Source organism: Mercenaria mercenaria, chromosome 15 (assembly GCF_021730395.1).
Source record: "Mercenaria mercenaria strain notata chromosome 15, MADL_Memer_1, whole genome shotgun sequence".
NCBI classification, from domain to species: Eukaryota; Metazoa; Mollusca; class Bivalvia; order Venerida; family Veneridae; genus Mercenaria; species Mercenaria mercenaria.
In genome coordinates this window covers 43,782,281-43,798,340 of record NC_069375.1, presented here as the reverse complement: position 1 = coordinate 43,798,340, position 16,060 = coordinate 43,782,281, and the positions used below count along the sequence as shown (strand labels likewise).

The 16,060-nt window shown below is 32.4% G+C and overlaps 10 non-coding genes across 10 annotated transcripts; all 10 read right to left on the bottom strand.

Moving 5' to 3' along the window:
• Positions 1-416: 416 nt before the first annotated feature.
• On the bottom strand, positions 417-729 carry Trnak-uuu (transfer RNA lysine (anticodon UUU)). Its single transcript has 2 exons — positions 693-729; positions 417-452 (listed from the first exon to the last, which is right to left on the bottom strand). It is a non-coding gene; the product is annotated as a tRNA-Lys (tRNA).
• A 1,107-nt stretch (positions 730-1,836) lies between these two features.
• Positions 1,837-1,930, bottom strand: Trnak-uuu (transfer RNA lysine (anticodon UUU)). The gene is made up of 2 exons: positions 1,894-1,930; positions 1,837-1,872 (listed from the first exon to the last, which is right to left on the bottom strand). It is a non-coding gene; the product is annotated as a tRNA-Lys (tRNA).
• Positions 1,931-2,252: 322 nt separating this feature from the next.
• Trnak-uuu (transfer RNA lysine (anticodon UUU)) lies at positions 2,253-2,348 on the bottom strand. Its single transcript has 2 exons — positions 2,312-2,348; positions 2,253-2,290 (listed from the first exon to the last, which is right to left on the bottom strand). It is a non-coding gene; the product is annotated as a tRNA-Lys (tRNA).
• Positions 2,349-4,084: 1,736 nt separating this feature from the next.
• Positions 4,085-4,178, bottom strand: Trnak-uuu (transfer RNA lysine (anticodon UUU)). Its single transcript has 2 exons — positions 4,142-4,178; positions 4,085-4,120 (listed from the first exon to the last, which is right to left on the bottom strand). It is a non-coding gene; the product is annotated as a tRNA-Lys (tRNA).
• Positions 4,179-6,552: 2,374 nt separating this feature from the next.
• Trnak-uuu (transfer RNA lysine (anticodon UUU)) lies at positions 6,553-6,646 on the bottom strand. The gene is made up of 2 exons: positions 6,610-6,646; positions 6,553-6,588 (listed from the first exon to the last, which is right to left on the bottom strand). It is a non-coding gene; the product is annotated as a tRNA-Lys (tRNA).
• A 179-nt stretch (positions 6,647-6,825) lies between these two features.
• On the bottom strand, positions 6,826-6,919 carry Trnak-uuu (transfer RNA lysine (anticodon UUU)). The gene is made up of 2 exons: positions 6,883-6,919; positions 6,826-6,861 (listed from the first exon to the last, which is right to left on the bottom strand). It is a non-coding gene; the product is annotated as a tRNA-Lys (tRNA).
• A 1,559-nt stretch (positions 6,920-8,478) lies between these two features.
• On the bottom strand, positions 8,479-8,572 carry Trnak-uuu (transfer RNA lysine (anticodon UUU)). The gene is made up of 2 exons: positions 8,536-8,572; positions 8,479-8,514 (listed from the first exon to the last, which is right to left on the bottom strand). It is a non-coding gene; the product is annotated as a tRNA-Lys (tRNA).
• A 180-nt stretch (positions 8,573-8,752) lies between these two features.
• Trnak-uuu (transfer RNA lysine (anticodon UUU)) lies at positions 8,753-8,846 on the bottom strand. Its single transcript has 2 exons — positions 8,810-8,846; positions 8,753-8,788 (listed from the first exon to the last, which is right to left on the bottom strand). It is a non-coding gene; the product is annotated as a tRNA-Lys (tRNA).
• A 1,741-nt stretch (positions 8,847-10,587) lies between these two features.
• On the bottom strand, positions 10,588-10,681 carry Trnak-uuu (transfer RNA lysine (anticodon UUU)). Its single transcript has 2 exons — positions 10,645-10,681; positions 10,588-10,623 (listed from the first exon to the last, which is right to left on the bottom strand). It is a non-coding gene; the product is annotated as a tRNA-Lys (tRNA).
• A 1,996-nt stretch (positions 10,682-12,677) lies between these two features.
• Positions 12,678-12,771, bottom strand: Trnak-uuu (transfer RNA lysine (anticodon UUU)). The gene is made up of 2 exons: positions 12,735-12,771; positions 12,678-12,713 (listed from the first exon to the last, which is right to left on the bottom strand). It is a non-coding gene; the product is annotated as a tRNA-Lys (tRNA).
• Positions 12,772-16,060: the final 3,289 nt, after the last annotated feature.

Below are 16,060 nucleotides of genomic sequence, written 5' to 3'. Positions count from 1 at the left end.
AGAGGGGCCCTACCACTACCGAGGCGGTATATTAATTTTTTGTCCTTGATATAATTATAGATCTATCTGATCGTTTGACATATATGACTTCCCATGATTTTGTACAATTGATATTGAAGTACAAAGATCAATATAACAACTGATACTGATTAATATTAACACTTTAACATTTTAAAACATATATTGGGATGATTTAAAAATTACAAATTACTTTTATTACAATTATTGTATTCGTTAACAAGGAGTATATACCTAAATGCCGCGTTTGGTAAAAGTCCATTTTTATCGCGCAACTACTTAAAGGCTGACTGAGATAGAACAGAGAGCAGATATGATATTAAATCTGGTAAGTCTAAAGCTTCGAAAAGACATTTTGAATATGACGATTCACAATAAAGCAATAACAAAAAAATTAGCGCCCAACATGGGACTCGAACCCATGACCCTCAGATTTCAGAGATGTATAGTGGACGCAACTTGACCCCGATGGTTGACCTTTGTATTATGATACATAATGAGGCACAACCTATTATTGAAAAGGAGTGTACGTAAAACGTGGTATACAAACTAATTCCATATAAAGATACAGGGCTATCCTAAGCATCCATTATTTCTACAATGAAATAATCGATATGAATAATCAGCCTAAGGTCAACCATCGCGGTCAAGTTGCGACTACTATACGTCAGCCTTAAAAGTCTGATGCTCTACCGACTGAGCTAGCCGGGCGACATATATGCATACAATAGTTATACTATCAATAATGTTGTACAATTCTTATTGTAGTACAGAAATCAGTATATAAACTTATACTGATTACATTTACACTGTAATATTTTAAAGCAGCATGCCTCCAGATTTGGCTAAAAAATAATTTTTCTGTCATAGAAGTTTGGTCATATTATGAACATTAGAATATGATTTTTGTTTCTAAAATATTTTAAAAGTTCCAAATCAAGAAGAAAAAAGATGACCGCGTCGGGAATCGAACCCCGGACCGCCGCGACAATAAAGACATTTTCTCGTCGTCGTAACCAATAGCGCTATAGCTGAAGTAGTGAATAATGAACTTTAAAATATTGACATTTATAATCGAGACAGTTTACCTGGAGTAAAAGCGTGACAAACGCTTTTCGATTTTCATCGTAAAAAGTAGTAAAAACAGCAAATTCTCACGTGTTTCCGTAACATAAAGTTTGTCAGTAATTAAGTTTTAAAGTCTTCTTAAGAAATATACCATTTATTTCAAGATATCTAAAATTTTTTTTTCGTTGTCGAACGATCTGGAGGCATGCCGCTTTAAGATATATAATCAATTTTAGCTATATCACTAATTACTGCTGTTAAGTCACCCTGTAAATTAAACTACGTATTCTTCTTTTAAAATTGACCAACCGATTTCATTAAACCTTCTAAACTAAAGTTAAAGGTATTTTTTAAATAAATTCCTTTTAATTTTGATAAAAAATATTCAGATATACTAAGGAACATATCATTGTAATAAATATATTTTGGAAGACGATGTAAGTAACATGTATGCGACTACTATTTCCCTGCTGAGAAATGAAATACAGTTCTTCTTTAATTGTTTTCAAACATGATTTTTATACTTATTGTTTCATTACTAGATGCGTCAGAATATTATAATACTGTGAATTAATTTTTGTATTGTACTTAGTTGGAAGTCGTTTTTATCACGCTACATCTGTTTTAAAAATTTTGTTCATCATTCGAGAACATTGCTTTCTTTGGAATGAGATATTTCTTAAATATCTAGCGGCTTTAATATGTCCTTGAATATTACGCCTCACAATAAAACAATAAAAAAAATGTTTGCGCCCAACATGGGACTCGAACCCATGACCCTCAGATTTCAGAGGTGTACGTCAGCCTTAAAAGTCTGATGCTCTACCGACTGAGCTAGCCGGGCGACATATATGACTTCCCATGATTTTGTACAGTTGATATTGAAGTGCAAAGATCAATATAACAACTGATACTGATTAATATTAATCACTTTAACATTTTAAAACATATATTCGAATGATTTAAAAATTACAAATACTTTTATTATAATTATTATACTCGTTAACAGGGAGTATATATACCAAAATGCCACTTTCGGTAAAAATCCATTTTTATCGCACAACTACTTAAAGGCTGACTGAGATAGAACAGAGAGCAGGTATGATATTAGGTCTGGTAAGTCTAAAGCTTCGAAAAGACATTTTGAATATGACGCCTCACAATAATGCTCCCAACATGGGACTTGAACCCATGACCTTCAGATTTCAGAGGTGTAAGTCAGCCTTAAAAGTTTGATGCTCTACCGACTGAGCAAGCCGGGCGACATATATGACTACAATGATTTTGTACAGTTGATATTGAAGTACAAAGATCAATATAACAACTAATACTGATTAATATTAACTCTTTAACATTTTAAAATATATATTCGAATGATTTAAAAATTACAAATTACTTTAAATTTATTATAATTATTGTATTCGTCAACAGGGAGTATATATACCTAAATGCCACGTTTGGTAAAAATCCATTTTCATCGCGAAAATACTTAAAGGCTGACTGAGACAGAACAGAGAGCAGGTATGATATTAGGTCTGCTTAGTCTAAAACTTCGAGAAAACATTCTGAATATGACGTCTCACAATAACAAAAATGTTTGCGCCCAACATGGAACTCGAACCCATGACCCTTATATTTCAGAGGTATACGTCAGCCTTAAAAGTCTGATGCTCTACCGACTGAGTTAGCCGGGCGGCATATATGAATACAATAGTTATACTATCAATAATTTTGTACAATTCATATTGTAGTACAAAAATCAATATAACAACTTATACTGATTTTAAACATTTACACTGTAATATTTTAAAGCAGCGTGTCTCCAGATTTGGCTAAAAATAATCTTTCTTTCAAACTGAAGTTTTGTCATATTTTGAACATTAGAATATGAATTTTTGTTTCTAAAATATTTTAGAAGTTCCAAATCAAGAAAAAAGATGACCGTGTCGGGAATCGAAACCTGGACCGCCGCGGCAATAAAGACACTTTCCCGTCGTCGTAACCAATAGCTATAGCTGAAATAGTGAATAATGACTTCGAAATACTAGTATAGATACATGTATTTATAATCGAGACAGTATACCTGGAGTAAAAGCGTGACAAACGCTTTTCGATTTTCATCGTAAAAAGTAGCAAAAACAGCAAATTCTCATGTGTTTCCGTAAAATAAAGTTTGTCAGTAATTAAGTTTTAAGGTCTTCTTAAGAAATATAGCATTTATTTCAAGATATCTAAAAAAAATATTATTTTTCGTTGTCGAACGATCTGGAGGCATGCCGCTTCAAGATAACTATATAATCAACGTTAGCTATATCACTAATTACCGCTGGTAAGTCACCCTGTAAATTGAACTTCGTATTTTTCTTTTCAAATTGACCAACCGATTTCTTTAAACCATCTAAACTAAAGTTAAAGGTATTTTTTAAATAAATTCTTTTAATTTTGTAGATATAAAAATATCAGATATACTAGAACATTCATTGTAATAAAATATTTTGGAAGACGATGTATAACATGTATGCGATCTAAAATTTCTTGTAATATTAAGATAGTTTTTTAATTATGTTAAATATTTTTTAAATCATTACTAATGCGTAGAATATATATACGTGAATTATATTTGTATTGATAATTGAAGTCGTTTTATCCGCTTATCTGTTTTAAAGAAAATTGATTTCTTAATAGCGCTTATTGTCTTGATACGCCTCAAAAAAATAATAAAGTTCGACATTTAATGAATCCCATGACCCTCAGATTTCAGAGTGATTACGTCAGCCTTAAAAGTCTGATGCATCTACCGACTGAGCTAGCGCGGGCGACATATAATGACTACCAATGATTTTGTACAGTTGATATTGAAGTACAAAGATCAATATAACAACTGATTATCATTCGAGAACATTGTTTTCTTTGGAATAAGATATTTCTGAAATATCTAGCGGCTTTAATATGTCCTTGAATATGACGCCTCACAATAAAACAATAAAAAAAATGTTTGCGCCCAACATGGGACTCGAACCCATGACCCTCAGATTTCAGAGGTGTACGTCAGCCTTAAAAGTCTGATGCTCTACCGACTGAGCTAGCCGGGCGACATATATGACTACCAATGATTTTGTATAGTTGATATTGAAGTACAAAGATCAATATAACAACTAATACTGATTAATATTAACTCTTTAACATTTTAAAATATATATTCGAATGATTTAAAAATTACAAATTACTTTAAATTTATTATAATTATTGTATTCGTCAACAGGGAGTATATATACCTAAATGCCACGTTTGGTAAAAATCCATTTTCATCGCGAAAATACTTAAAGGCTGACTGAGACAGAACAGAGAGCAGGTATGATATTAGGTCTGCTTAGTCTAAAACTTCGAAAAGACATTCTGAATATGACGTCTCACAATAACAAAAATGTTTGCGCTCAACATGGAACTCGAACCCATGACCCTTAGATTTCAGAGGTATACGTCAGCCTTAAAAGTCTGATGCTCTACCGACTGAGTTAGCCGGGCGGCATATATGAATACAATAGTTATACTATCAATAATTTTGTACAATTCATATTGTAGTACAAAAATCAATATAACAACTTATACTGATTTTAAACATTTACACTGTAATATTTTAAAGCAGCATGCCTCCAGATTTGGCTAAAATAATCTTTCTTTCAAACTGAAGTTTTGTCATATTTTGAACATTAGAATATGAATTTTTGTTTCTAAAATATTTTAGAAGTTCCAAATCAAGAAAAAAGATGACCGTGTCGGGAATCGAAACCTGGACCGCCGCGGCAATAAAGACACTTTCCCGTCGTCGTAACCAATAGCTATAGCTGAAGTAGTGAATAATGACTTCGAAATACTAGTATAGATACATGTATTTATAATCGAGACAGTATACCTGGAGTAAAAGCGTGACAAACGCTTTTCGATTTTCATCGTAAAAAGTAGCAAAAACAGCAAATTCTCATGTGTTTCCGTAAAATAAAGTTTGTCAGTAATTAAGTTTTAAGGTCTTCTTAAGAAATATAGCATTTATTTCAAGATATCTAAAAAAATATTATTTTTCGTTGTCGAACGATCTGGAGGCATGCCGCTTCAAGATATATAATCAACGTTAGCTATATCACTAATTACCGCCGGTAAGTCACCCTGTAAATTGAACTTCGTATTTTTCTTTTCAAATTGACCAACCGATTTCATTAAACCTTCTTAACACAAATTAAAGGTATTTTTAACATAAATTCCTTTTAATTTTGATAAAATTATTCAGATATACTAAGGAACATATCATTGTAATAAATATATTTTGGAAGACGATGTAAGTAACATGTATGCGACTACTATTTCCCTGCTGAGAAATAAGATACAGTTCTTCGTTAATTATTTTCAAACATGATTTTTTATACTTATTGTTTCATTACTAGATGCGTCAGAATATTATAATACTGTGAATTAATTTTTGTATTGTACTTAGTTGGAAGTCGTTTTTATCACGCTATATCTGTTTTAAAAATTTTGTTCATTCGAAAACATTGCTTCCTTTGGAATGAGATATTTCTTAAGGTTTCGATGGAGGCCTTGAGAAACAAAGTCAAACAACACCAAATCATAGAAAGAAAGAGTTGTTTGACATGAAAATTGAACAGCATGTATTTTATAAAACATGTATATTACTTTACGAAACAAGTGTCAGTATACTGATATAAACATTGAATTCCGGAAAAGGGCTGCCTAAAGGGGCTCCACTTCCGGACAGTTAAACGCCTTTAAAAACTCATCATTTTCAAAGAACAGTTACACATGTTTGTTTTGATGCATTTACAATAGCGTGCGAGTGGTGAAATTTCACGTAACAAGGTGGAACATAGTTTTCAGCAATTGTTTATCTTTTTTTCTTTGCAAATGGCATTCATTTTCCAAGGGAGACAACTTTTTCTCAAAGATTACCAAAAATAATCGGAAAAAGTTGTTTCCCCTTTGAAAATGAATGCCATTTGTACTTAAAATAATCGGGAACAGTTGTCTCCCTTTGAAAATGAATGCCATTTGCAAAGAAATAAAGATAAACAATTGCTGAAAACTGTGTTCCACCTTGTTATGCGAAATTTCACCACTCGCACGCTATTGCAAATGCATCAAAACGAACATGTGTAACTGTTCTTTGAAAATGGTGAGTTTTTAAAGGCGTTTAACTGTCCGGAAGTGGAGCCCCTTTAGGCAGCCCTTTTCCGGAATTCAATGTTTATATCAGTATACTGACACTTGTTTCGTAAAGTAATATACATGTTTTACATGCTGTTCAATTTTCATGTCAAACAACTCTTTCTTTCTATGATTTGGTGTTGTTTGATTTTTGTTTCTCAAGGCCTCCATCGAAACCTTAAATACCTAGCGGCTTCAATATGTCCTTGAATATGACGCCTCACAATAAAACAATACCAAAAATGTTTGCGCCCAACATGGGACTCGAACCCATGACCCTCAGATTTCAGAGGTGTACGTCAGCCTTAAAAGTCTGATGCTCTACCGACTGAGCTAGCCGGGCGACATATATGACTACCAATGATTTTGTACAGTTGATATTGAAGTACAAAGATCAATATAACAACTGATTATCATTCGAGAACATTGCTTTCTTTGGAATAAGATATTTCTTAAATATCTAGCGGCTTTAATATGTCCTTGAATATGACGCCTCACAATAAAACAAAAAAAAAAAGTTTGCGCCCAACATGGGACTCGAACCCATGACCCTCAGATTTCAGAGGTGTAAGTCAGCCTTAAAAGTCTGATGCTCTACCGACTGAGCTAGCCGGGCGACATATATGACTACCAATGATTTTGTACAGTTGATATTGAAGTACAAAGATCAATATAACAACTAATACTGATTAATATTAACTCTTTAACATTTTAAAATATATATTCGAATGATTTAAAAATTACAAATTACTTTAAATTTATTATGATTATTGTATTCGTCAACAGGGAGTATATATACCTAAATGCCACGTTTGGTAAAAATCCATTTTCATCGCGAAAATACTTAAAGGCTGACTTAGACAGAACAGAGAGCAGGTATGATATTAGGTCTGCTTAGTCTAAAACTTCGAAAAGACATTCTGAATATGACGTCTCACAATAACAAAAATGTTTGCGCCCAACATGGAACTCGAACCCATGACCCTTAGATTTCAGAGGTATACGTCAGCCTTAAAAGTCTGATGCTCTACCGACTGAGTTAGCCGGGCGGCATATATGAATACAATAGTTATACTATCAATAATTTTGTACAATTCATATTGTTGTACAAAAATCAATATAACAACTTATATAAATACTGATTAACATTTACACTGTAATATTTTAAAGCAGCATGCCTCCAGATTTGGCTAAAAATAATCTTTCTTTCAAACTGAAGTTTTGTCATATTTTGAACATTAGAATATGAATTTTTGTTTCTAAGATATTTTAGAAGTTCCAAATCAAGAAAAAAGATGACCGTGTCGGGAATCGAAACCTGGACCGCCGCGGCAATAAAGACATTTTCCCGTCGTCGTAACCAATAGCGCTATAGCTGAAGTAGTGAATAATGACTTCGAAATACTAGTATAGATACATGTATTTATAATCGAGACAGTATACCTGGAGTAAAAGCGTGACAAACGCTTTTCGATTTTCATCGTAAAAAGTAGTAAAAACAGCAAATTCTCATGTGTTTCCGTAAAATAAAGTTTGTCAGTAATTAAGTTTTAAGGTCTTCTTAAGAAATATAGCATTTATTTCAAGATATCTAAAAAAATATTATTTTTCGTTGTCGAATGATCTGGAGGCATGCCGCTTCAAGATATATAATCAACGTTAGCTATATCACTAATTACCGCTGGTAAGTCACCCTGTAAATTGAACTTCGTATTTTTCTTTTCAAATTGACCGACCGATTTCATTAAACCTTCTTAACACAAATTAAAGGTATTTTTAACATAAATTCCTTTTAATTTTGATAAAAATATTCAGATATACTAAGGAACATATCATTGTAATAAATATATTTTGGAAGACGATGTAAGTAACATGTATGCGACTACTATTTCCCTGCTGAGAAATAAGATACAGTTCTTCGTTAATTATTTTCAAACATGATTTTTTATACTTATTGTTTCATTACTAGATGCGTCAGAATATTATAATACTGTGAATTCAATTTTTGTATTGTACTTAATTGGAAGTCGTTTTTATCACGCTATATCTGTTTTAAAAATTTTGTTCATTCGAAAACATTGCTTCCTTTGGAATGAGATATTTCTTAAATACCTAGCGGCTTCAATATGTCCTTGAATATGACGCCTCACAATAAAACAATACCAAAAATGTTTGCGCCCAACATGGGACTCGAACCCATGACCCTCAGATTTCAGAGGTGTACGTCAGCCTTAAAAGTCTGATGCTCTACCGACTGAGCTAGCCGGGCGACATATATGACTACCAATGATTTTGTACAGTTGATATTGAAGTACAAAGATCAATATAACAACTGATTATCATTCGAGAACATTGCTTTCTTTGGAATAAGATATTTCTTAAATATCTAGCGGCTTTAATATGTCCTTGAATATGACGCCTCACAATAAAACAATAAAAAAAATGTTTGCGCCCAACATGGGACTCGAACCCATGACCCTCAGATTTCAGAGGTGTACGTTAGCCTTAAAAGTCTGATGCTCTACCGACTGAGCTAGCCGGGCGACATATATGACTACCAATGATTTTGTACAGTTGATATTGAAGTACAAAGATCAATATAACAACTGATTATCATTCGAGAACATTGCTTTCTTTGGAATAAGATATTTCTTAAATATCTAGCGGCTTTAATATATCCTTGAATATGACGTCTCACAATAGAACAATAACAAAAATGTTTGCGCCCATCATGACCCTCAGATTTCAGAGGTGTACGTCAGCCTTAAAAGTCTGATGCTCTACTGACTGAGCTAGCCGGGCGACATATATAACACCCAATGATTTTGTACACTTGATATTGAAGTACAAAGATCAATATAACAACTGATACTGATTAATATTAATACTTTAACATTTTAAAACATATATTCGAATGATTTAAAAATTACAAATTATTTTTATTATAATTATTGTATTCGTTAATAGGGAGTATATACCTACTTGAATGCCACGTTTGGTAAAAGTCCATTTCTATAGCCCAGCTACTTAAAGGCTCACTGAGATAGAACAGAGAGCAGGTATGATATTAGGTCTGGTTAGTCTAAAGCTTCGAAAAGACATTTTGAATATGACGCCTCACAATAAAACAACACCAAAAATGTTTGCGCCCAACATGGGACTCGAACCCTTGACCCTCAGATTTCAGAGGTGTAAATTAATTTCTATATTGTACTTAATTGGTAGTCGTGTTAATCACGCTATATCTGTTTAGAAATTTGTCGATTATTCAAGAACATTGCTTCTTTTGGAATGAAATACTTCTTTTTCTAAATTCCAAACAAGTATATTCCATATTTCAATTCTAATTTGAATTAAAGTGAACTTTATTTGTCAATTTCAAAAGATAATTACCTCGTTTAACATTAAACTAGAACCAAACGCTTCCGTAGTTTCACATGAATGTTTGTATCTGAATTATTTGAATTACTGTATTCACTTATAGGGAGTATATACCTAAGTGCCACGTTTAGTGAAGAAAATCCAAATAAAAACATCAGATTTAGCGTGCAAATACTTAAAGGCTGATTGAGATAGAACGGACAGCAGGTAGGATAATATGCCTAGTACGCTTAAGCTTCGAAAAGACATTTAACGTGTGACAATATGATCACGGGTTGTGTAAAAAAAATGTGATTTTCAAATTCAAACTATTGCCCGAAAGTTGACGTAACAAAGAAAAATTGCATTTTTGCATGTTTTAAGAACCTTTTGTAAGTACTTACCATTTCCAAAGTAGGACTGAGTACTTTATAAATACTACTTATACCTTAAGCTATGTTTATTTCCTCCTAATTGAAACGTAATATTTCCACTACCAGGCACACTATCTTCTATAAAGAACGTTCTATTTTGTAAAGTGGACTCAGTATCTCATAATGCATCGTCGGTGGCATATTTGTTAATAGAGACTCATTGATACATGCATCACCTAAATGTCAAGTTTGGCTAAAATTGAAATAAAAACAATAATTTTATCGCGCAAAAGAAGTGCTACGATGAGCAGCAGGTATAACAATAGCTCTGTTAAGCAGAAACCTTCAGAACTGACTACGATTACGGTTAAGCCTGCCAATGGCACGTTCACGGTAATTTGGTGGAATACTAGGCATATCAAAAAGGAAGAAAACTGAAAAAAAAATCTTTTTTTTCAACGTCTTCTTCATATTGATAACAAAGACTATAAAATCAGACTGAAATCTTTTATTTTATTAGTAAAGACGAAATCAATAAGAAAAATGTTTGCGCCCAACATGGGACTCGAACCCATGACCCTCAGATTTCAGAGGTGTAAGTCAGCCTTAAAAGTCTGATGCTCTACCGACTGAGCTAGCCGGGCGACATATATAAATACAATAGCTATACTATCAATGATCTTGTACAATTGATATTCTAGTATAAAGATCAATATAACAATTTATACTGGTTAACATTTAAATTGTAATATTTCAAGACATATATTCGAGAGATAGCTACATTGCTAGATCATTTAAATTGCAAAACGTACTCTTAATTAATTCTACTGCTGATTGATTAAATGTCTATATAGAACAATTTCCAACGTCTTTGTCAGTTTTTAATCCTCATTTAGAAATCTATGTCACCCATTAATACTAGTAAATCACCATGTAACTTGAATAGTGTCATTCTCCAAACTTGACGAACCCATTTCTTCAAACTTTCTTAACACAAGTGAACGGTGTATTTACGAAATTGATTTTAAGTATATTTGGTAAAAGTAGTCAGCTATTCCAATGAACATATTAGGGCAATATGCATATTATGGAAGACGATGTTATTAACAGGTCATGCAAAATGCGACTACTACTTACCGGCTGAGAAGTAGGATATGTTGCCTTGTATAAAATTTTTAAATAAGAATTTTTCTATTCTTTTGTTTTCATTACTAGGTGCGTTAGAATATTATAATCCTGTACCTGAATTAATTTTCATAAGGTACTTATATTTGGTAGTATTTTTTATCACGCTAAAGCTTATTTAAAAAGCATTCTCATTATTTGACTACATTGCTACCTTTGGAATGAGAAACTTCTTTTTCTAAATTCGAAAGAGTTATTCCATATTCATATTAAAGGGAAAATAAAGTTCTCGTGTTCAAAAGATAACTACTTCACCCAGCATAAAACTCAAAATAAATGTCTCCGTACCGTATCTTCACCTGATTGTGTATATCTAGATTATTTGAACTATTGTATACGTTAGTAAGGATCGGCGACTCATGAATATATACCTAACTATCACGTTCAGTAAAAATCCAAATGAAATCAACAGTTAAAGACTGACGGTCGTTCAATGGGCAGAGGGTTTACTAAAAACTATGGTAAACCTAAATCTCTGAACAGATGTTTGCAGGGTGGCCAAATGACGTAACGTTTCGGTGCCGAACACACGGGGAAATCGCTCGATTCAGGTAACCCTTTTGCTGGTAATTTCCTTACTTCTTCACAGATTCAAGTTATTAAGATAAAACGCGTCGGAGACAGAAGACCGAGGCAGACATTCTCAATAGTTTCCTCGAACATTTTGCCCAAATGTTTTTTTTTCACTGACCACATTTGTAAGTAACGTGCACACCGGGATTTGTGCGAAGTGTTTGAAGAAGGTATTAAGAAAATGTTACAACGCTTTGTGTCGGGAAAAGTCTATTTTAACAAGCAACAGTGTGATCCAGGTTGTGAAACCAGTTGTGATTTTTAAATTCAAGCAATTTTACGAGCATCGATCTATTAAAAGTTTGCATTTTGGCAGGTTTGTAAGAATTTTTTTTTGGTAAGTACTTAACATTTCTAATTTGTCTTTTTTATATAATTACTATTAGTATCTCTTAATTAGAACATTTTCTCTCCCAGTTGAGACTAAATATCTCCCATATGAAACCCGATATTTCCTATAAAGGACAAACCATCTTTCATCTCGTAATGTGGACTCATTATCAAATTCAATTTTCTTTTCGGCGTAGTATTTGTTAACAGGGACCAGCGACTCCTTAATATATGTGCATATATGTAAATGTCAAACTTGGTCAAATTCAAAATGAACGCAATACTTTATCGTGCAAAAAATAAAGGTTGCTGTAAGTACTTCTGACAGCTGGTATAACAATAGCTCTGTTAAGTCGAAATTTTCGAACAGACTGCTGACGACTAACAATGCGATCACGGGTTGTGAAACTCAATGTGATTTTGGTCAATATTCCAAGTCCTTGTTAGGAGATTGTAAGTAAATGCGAAATCCATTTCTTCTTAGATATCCAGTTATTTGTTATATGTCCACGAATATGATGTCTAACAATAAAACAATAACAAAAATGTTTGCGCCCAACATGGGACTCGAACCCATGACCCTCAGATTTCAGAGGTGTAAGTCAGCCTTAAAAGTCTGATGCTCTACCGACTGAGCTAGCCGGGCGACATGAGTACAATAGCTATACTATCAATGATCTTATACAATTGATATTGTAGTACAAAGATCAATATAACAATTTATACTGGTTAACATTTAAACTGTAATATTTTAAGACATATATTCGAGAGATACCTGCATTGCTAGATCATTTAAATTGCAAAACGTACTCTTAATTGATTCTACTGCTTATTGATTAAATGACTATATAGAACAATGTCACCCATTAATACTGGTAAATCACCGTATAACTTGAACTATGCAATTCTCGAAAATTGACGAACCAATTTCATCAAACCTTCTTCACACAAGTGAAAAGTGTATTTACGAAATTACTTTTAGGTATATTTGGTAAAAGTATTCAGCTATTCCAAGGAACATATTAGGGCAATATGCATATTTTGGAAGACGATGTCATTAACAGGTCATGCAAAATGCGACTTCTACTTACCGGCTGAGAAGTAGGATATGTGGCCTTTTAAATTTTTTTTCAAATAAGAAATTTTCTATTCTTTTGTTTTCATTACTAGGTGCGTTAGAATATTATAATCCTGTACCAGAATTTATTTTCATATGGTACTTATATTTGGTAGTATTTTTTATCACGCTAAAGCTTATTAAAAAGCATATTCATTATTCGACTACATTGCTACCTTTTGAATGAGATACTCCTTTTCCTAAATTTCAAACAATTATTCCATATTCACATTAAAGGTCGTATTCAAAAGATAACTACTTTGCCCTGCATAAAACTAGAAACAAATGCCCCCGTATCTCCACCTGATGGCGAATATCTAGATTATTCGACGCCGCCCTGAAGGCGGTGTCGAGTATATGGGATACACTTTTATTTCAGACCCTGTAAAGATGGTAATAAATAGTTTCGGAGTGATAAACTGAACACAGTGAATAGTTTGTAAAAGGATCAACGATATTGGACAATACATTTTAGTGAATAAACAAAAAATGGCAAAAAGAAAACATAAAAAATGTATGTAATGCAACTTATTATGTGATTTAAAACAATGCTATCTGTCTTTCCTTTCCTTATTTGTACAGCAGAACATATTTTTTTTATTTACAATTTCGTCAAAAATGTTGATCCGATTTATTGATAAGGGAGGTTACTCTGTAGGTCAAGTTTTCTATTTCTATTCTTAGCATGACCTACTTACCTATCTCATTTTCTATAAATAGAACACACCGCAGATATACCATACTGTAACGCGTGAATCGCCTGGACAAGGGAGCGTTCGTGTGTTTTACAACTTTGAAGAGAATTAAAAAAAAATATTATGGAAAATTACAATTTGCCTGCATAAAAATTCCTTGGAAAAAAACGTATTTACAAAGTAAATAAAGGAATCAATAAGCATAGATATGTTGAAATGAACGAAGGACGTGCCGCTGTTAACTTATTTTTAACCTTTTTGTCTTATTTTCTTTGTTGATAGGTACAGTGATGTAATTTCAGAATGCGCACACTTTTGCAAATTCCTATTTCTATTTGTTTTTTTTTTTTTTTTTTTCTTTTTTCTTTCTTTTTTTTTTGCTTATGTGTCATATAGATCTACTCATTGTTTACAGATATACACTGTCAACTAAGGTGTGCAATAGGCTAAAGAGCATTTGGCTGAATTTGTCAGTGACAAGATAATACTTCTTTAAATGTGGTTAGATCGAAATATCAAAAGCCATGGGACCATAACTTATCAAAGCATCAGTGACTTTAAAATAGAATTCCTTGTTGAATTTATGTTCATTGATCTTATATGACTAGTCAGTTGCTCTGGTTTTATTATATCTTGTTACTTGCTTCTTTTTTTATCTTTTTTTCTTTTTAATTTAATAGATAGTTTTTGTATTTGTTCATTCCTGACAAAAAAAAAATAAAATAAAAAAAAAATAATAAAAAAAAAAAAACAAAACATTTTCATTGAAATATTTTCTACACTTTGGCAATGGGTTATTATGTTTGCTAAATTTCTTGTAATATTAGATTTGAACTAGACACTGACATACTCCTAGTAACCTTACAGTTCAACGAGGACTTCAAGTTTATCGTTCGTCCGAAAAAAAAATGAATTCTATGATATTCAAAAGTATATAAGAAAGATTCATGCTTTGTGAATAGGGGCAATACAGAGATTATTTATGTTATATCATTCTTTTCTTGGACAAAATTTTTGGTTGTTTTTGGCAAGGGAAACAGTAAATTGCTGTGTATAATCTGCATTCTGAAATCTATAACGTAGGTGACTAAGGTCCATACAACTTCATCAGTAAATAGAAAACACTCATTACATTACATGATAATAAAAATAATGGTTTCTGTGAACCACAACTTTGAAATAATTTCAACATTTCCTCATTTCCCAACAAACTGCATTTCTGTGAAACTTCATACACACGCTCCTGCATATAAGAACTTTTCACAGGAGGTGACCTTAGTTAGTGACATAATTACTTTAATTTTAATTTTGTATGTAAAGGGACCACCTACTCGCAATGTTAATGTCATTGCAGGTAGAGGATTTGTATTGCATGGTAAAACTTTTCTATTATGTTTATTCTTCATGTTTTAAACAGTTTATAACATATATTGTTTTATGTGCTAATGTTGATAACTTGTAGCCAGTCAGACTAATAAAGTAATGATTAGGTGATTTCTCATATTGGAATAAATGTACTTCAGACACAACACTTGGCGGCGTCTTTGATGCTTGCATCAATGAATTTCCTTGTTTGAATTATTGTATTCGTTAGTAGGAATCGGCGACTCATGAATATATACCTAACATCACGTTCAGAGAAAATCCAAATGAAAACAACAGTTAAGGTATTAGGCCCCTAATAGTAATGTTTAAAAAATGGCATTTGCTTGGTATATTCTTACAGTTGACTGTGCTTCGCACTTTGTTGCAAATTTTTAAAAACTTTTTCCTTGCCGTGTTTTATAAATTTTGTGTAATTTATGGTATTTCCTCAAGCTCAAGTTGAGACAAATTTCAAAGTGGCGACCTTTATTCAAAACGTTTGCAGAGAATTCATTATACCATTATTTTTTATGAAAGAATCATCAAACTATTGGTTAACAATTATAAAACTAAAAATTAAAAGTGTCAGTATCATTTATTCTAGGGTGCCTCAAGTAAACAGATTTAATGAGACAGAATTCTATCTCCAACATTGAAAAATTAAGATCTAAGCCTGTGGGTCTGTTTTGAATTTTGCTCACTTCTTTCAAAAATAACTGTGGGGCAGAAGTAAAACTTACTTACATTTCTTCCACAAT